This window comes from Papaver somniferum, chromosome 1 (genome assembly GCF_003573695.1).
Source record: "Papaver somniferum cultivar HN1 chromosome 1, ASM357369v1, whole genome shotgun sequence".
Lineage (NCBI taxonomy): Eukaryota > Viridiplantae > Streptophyta > Magnoliopsida > Ranunculales > Papaveraceae > Papaver > Papaver somniferum.
The window spans coordinates 106253781-106259408 of record NC_039358.1 but is presented as its reverse complement, the minus strand read 5'-3'; positions in this window follow the sequence as shown (position 1 = coordinate 106259408).

The following is a 5628-nucleotide window of genomic DNA, read 5'->3' as shown; positions in this document are numbered from 1 at the left end:
TCGTGGTTTGTTAGTCAATTGATGACTTCGTGGTTTGATGGGACGATGAGTCCATGTAGTTGCTGAGTTGAACATGATGTTCTGAAACTCATGAATTGAACATGTCATGAGACAGAGGTATAGTTACGATGAAGTGAGCAAGTATTGCTCATTCGATGGATCGTTGAATATTGATTGTTGAACCAATATTCCTTGGTTTGAGCAAATATTTATCATCTGAGCAAGTGTTGCTCATGTGATGAATTGTTGAATATTTGATCGTCTGAGAATGTGTTGCTCATCTGATGGCTTATTGGCAGCGTACCAAATGTAAAACGGAGCATAATTAATAAAATTAATGACCATGAGGCCGTCGTAAAATTATTAAGGTTGGAATCTGGAATGATAATCCTTGGATTCAGAAACCCTAATTTGATCAATTCATGGTTTGTCAGAAGTTTAACCATGGGACGAAGGAGGGAGCGACTACACGGGATCGTGGATCAACCATGTAGTATCCATATGCTCACGTGAGCAAATACGAAGAACTCCTGAAGAGTTGACGATTTTTTGGTGGAAGAATGATTTGATGCTGGGTTAATCATTTATGCAAAAATGCTCGTCTGAGCCTTAGGTGAGAAAACCTAATTAATTACGACGAGGCGAGGGACTGACCACGTGACCGCCTGACGATCGCTTCATGAAAATCCAAAATGTTTGGAAGAGCTTTGGACCTAATACGAGCAATTGTGCAAATTAGGCCAAAACTGTGAAAATTGATGGGACCGGCTTCCGTGAGACAAAGAGCCAATCTTGGCCAGTCAAGATAGCGTGCTCGTGTCCCCAAGGCGTCCGCCTCTCAGTCCTGAGAATTTTGATATTTTCTGGCGTGCAATTGAGCATCCATTCGAGAAAATATGCCAAAATTAGGGTTTTGACGAAACTGAGGAAAACACCATCAGATGATGAAAAATAATTATAAAATAAGGAATGAGGAGGCGTGGGACCGCCGTGGTCAAGGCATGGTCGGCCGGTCGTGACCACGGTCCCGTGGTGCCTTTTCCTTAATTTTATAATATTTTGATGATTTTATGAAAAATTCATGAATTTTGAGAAATTTGATGAATTTAGGGAGTTTCCATGAATTGAAGGAGTTTTCATGAGTTCATGGAAGCAAAATATTAAAATAATAAAAAACATGGGCGTATGGGACCATGGAGGCATGGCCGGCCGGCTATGGACCGGTCCCACGAGTTTTTCATAATTTTTTAATATTTTTAGGTATTTTTGATGATTTGAGGGAATTTTTCCTAATTTGAGAGAAATACCATAAAATCAAGGAATTTGATGAATTCAAGGAAAAATAGGATAATAATAAAATAATAAAGCAAAGGGTGTGTGGGACCGTCTAGGCCATGGCCGGCCGGCTAGTGGCCCGGTCCCACAAATTTTCATAATTTTATTTTATTTATTATTATATGATGATTTGTGCAAAAATACCATGAAATCAAGGAGTTTTTCATGAAATTAGAGAAATAATAATAATAATAATAAAATAATAAGGAACCGTAGGGTGTGAAGCCGGTTGGGACCAAGGCATGGCCGGTTGGCCAATGATCACGCCCCACACTCCTTTCCTTAATTTTATATTATTTTTTATGTATTTATGTAAGTACCATGAAACCGAGGAGTTTCCTCGAGACGAAGGAGATTTGATAAAATGAGAGAATTTTCATCAAATCGTGGAAAATAATAAAATGCACTAAAAATATAAAACTGGCGTGGGATTGACCACGACACGGTCGGTCGTGTGTCCGTTCTCCCAGCACCCTGGTCAATATTTTTAATTATTTATTATTTTCTTCTCTATTTTGCATAGGTTCATCGTTTCGTTGTATTTTTGAAATACTCGTTCGTGCGGTGACTGTTAGTGTATCGTCGTTGAATACACCTTCACCATTTGAATCGGGGCTTACTTAGAGGTAGCTCAGACTCCCTGTTGTTGATTACTAATTGTGGAATTCGGTGGAGAATAATTCACAAAACTAAGCAATAAGATGTTTATTATTGATTCATAAGATCAGCTGAGGATTCGACTACGAATTCAGAATAATAAAGTGAGCATTACCATTACATGGGATTGTAGATTCGACCATAGAATCAGAGTAATTAAGATTTATCTATTACCATTTATGAGACCAGTTGTGGATTCGATCACGAAATCGGAGTAATGAGATGATATAGTTATTGTTATTCTATGAGATCAAGTTGTGGATTCGATCATAGAATCAGAACAATTGTTTATTGCCATTCTGTGGGACCAGTCGCAGATTCGACCATGGAATAGAAGCAATTTTTATTGCCATTCCATGGGACCAGTCGTGGATTCGACCATGGAATATGAGCAATTGTTATTGCCATTCCATGAGACCAGTCGTGGATTCGACCATGGAATAAGAGCAATTGTAATTAGGAATAATTAACTTTGTGGCTATATACTAGTAGAGCAAGCTGTCTAGGAGCATTAATTATCCCAATATGAGCTTGTCGGTAAGTCATATCCTTTTTATAGTCAGGGTAAACTCGTTGTTTGTTCCTGAAGACGTTATCGCTCTATACTAGCAGAGCAAGCTGTCTAGGAGCCGTCCATCTCGTGATACTATATAGAAATAATCACTGAAAATATTCAGTATTCATGAGATATGTCGTTGTCCAGTCGTGAGACTATATATCTACATGTACTCTGAGAGAAAGTACTCTCCGTTGATAATTCGATGAGAGACCCGTGTCTCAATACTCACGTATGATTGCTGTATCAGAGCTTCGTATAATTATGTGTTTACGATTTTATCCCTTGTCAAAAATCCACCATCTACAGTGTTATTTCTTTTTCGCATTATATTTTGTTATATAATTGAAATATCACAGGTTGTGCGTTAAGATCAATCAATTAGAATATCCAACCTTTGGTTGTTGATTTACATTGATTGACACTTGAACATTAGTCTTTGGAAACATTGGTCTTTGGTACCGTTCAAGTTAACTCCTCTTATATTCAATCGGGTTTGCAAATTTCTATTTGATGATTGCGGATTGAATTAAGAGTTAGAGATATTTAACTCTTTGATACACTTTTATCTATATTGAGTCTGACTGTCTAGTTGATTCTCTAGAAAGTGTATTGGAGTAAGTCCTCTCATATTTCCAAACGAATTGTTGGGCGTGGTTGTTAGACCACTGCTTTTTAAGTTGGTATCAGAGCATGCAAACACGTTAAAGACCTTATAAGTCTGTGTTTATAGCGATCTGAGGATGGACAGAAGTGTTATCTCTATAAACGTACCACTAGTCTTCGATGGCTCTAATTACTTATGGTGGAAGATTGCTATGTGTTCCTTTCTTCAAGCGCGTGATTTTCAATCATGGGTTTATGTTGTTAATGGCTATGATGCTCCCGTTGTTGCAGTTGGAGATGCGACCGTTCCTAAGGATATTGGTGCATATGACGCTGCTAAGATACTTGTTGCAAAGCAAAACTCCGACGGTTTCAATGCCATCATACATGTCATTACCCCAGATCTTCAACACCATGTGACTATGTGCACTCGGTCTAAATATGCTTGAGATATTTTAGAAACCGTATTTGAAGGTAATACCAGTGAGAAGGAAGCGAGGCTTCAAAACCTTAATTCCGATTGGGAAAACCTTTGTATGGCAGATGAAAATTCATTTGATGAGTTTAATCACAAATTGTCTGAAATTGTTAATGTATCTTTTGCATTGGGTAAGACTATTCCTGAAAAGGACATTGTGATGAAAATTCTCAGATCGTTTCCATCTAGATACGATTCTAAGAAGCATGTCATTGTTGAGGGAAATAACCTTGATGCTCTTTCCAGAAATACTCTGGTTGGGAAGCTTAAGATCTTTGATCATGAGCATACATCCAAAATCGGTAAGGATGTTTCCTTTAAAGAACAAAAGAACACTAAATTACTTGATAAAAGTAAAAGTCTCTGTGTCTCTGAGGATGATCTTTCTGAGGCTGATTCATCAGATGAAGATCTTGATAAGTCGGTCTCTTTAATCACAAGACAATTTAAAGATCTTCTATTGAAGAGAAGTATACGGTTTTCCAAAGACAAACCCAGGTCATCAGTTAAACCTCACAATCGCGTTCCTCCAAAAAACAGGGATGTTGACGAGACTGATGACGAGGATATGCCTCAGTGCTTTAAGTGTAAGGGTTTCGGTCATTTTGTAAATAAGTGTCTGAACCGCAGAAAATACACTGGGAACAAAGTCTAGCTGCAACCCTTGATGAAATGTCTGATCAATATGATTCCAATGAAGACGAAAAATCAAGTGTTGCACTTCTTTGTGAAAATATTGATTTTTGATAATTGTAGCAATACATACATCAATCATGATATTCTTTCAGAAGAAGACTCAACCAGTCTGGAAGAAATAATTGACCTTTCTGTTGGAAACTCTCTGTATGATTTTTCAAGTTTTACCATGTGTCTATCATATTGCACATCCCGAGTGTCTGAATCATTATATGCGTTGACATGCTCTTATTGTTCACTCAAGGGTCATGAACTTTCAAAGTGTTTCAAGTACAAACACAAGATGAGATATGTCAACAAACTTCAATGAAGAGCAAATCGACTAGCAAATAAGCTTAAACTTGCTCAAAAAACTGCCGAGGCATGTAAGATTTTGTCTTCTTCGAAGAAGTTAGTTTCCAAAGATAAGATAAGACCATTAGAAAAGAAAGTGTGATCTAAATGTTTTGATAGACAAGGTTCTTTTAATTCCTTCCAAAAGGAACATGGTGGACAGATTGTTGTTCACTGCAGCACAACTTGATTGTGTTGGTTAGTGTATCTTGTCTCATGTGCCTGATCAAAAGAGACAAGGTTGTGCACATCTCAGGATTTATAAAAAGTTTGTTTTATTCTTTTCTTAGTTTTTGCAAAATTGTAGTCCCTGTCAATCAATAGAGGGGGTTATTCTCGACAATTCTACTCTTTTTAGGGTTGTGGATTGTTCGTGTACGAACCTGTTTAAAAGTTGCGTAACCCTACATTCCTTTTTCCTTCTCTGGAACTTTTTTAATCTTAAGACTGCTTGTTGATTTTAAATTGTGATTTCCTCTCACAAACCCGTACTCTTATGGATGCTCCAAGCATCATGTCTTCTGATGGAAAAGATGTTAATATGATTGTTAAGCCATCAATCATGAAGGAAAACGAGAAATCTCCGTTGCCTCCAACTTTGAAAAGAAAAAAAAGGAATGTGAGGAAGCCAAGAGTTGTTCCTTCAAATTCTCAGAAGTTTTCTGGTGTTCTTGATAAGTTGAAGGATACAAGAAGCGAGATTCAACAAATAAACGTTATTGTTAAGAACTCTTGAAATTCAGAAGGCCCTGGATCGACATCATCAGCCCAGAAGGTTTGTTGGAATTGACTCCTATCTTCACGAACCATATGTTCCCATGGCTGTTGACGACAAGGAGTTCGGGGACGATAAAGAATTCTTTAAAGGTCTCAATGTCTAGGAAACTTCTTATGAGAATTTTTATTCTTGTTTTTGTTTAGAAGGATTACTAGGGTTAGGAATAGCCATTATTGTGTTTACACATAG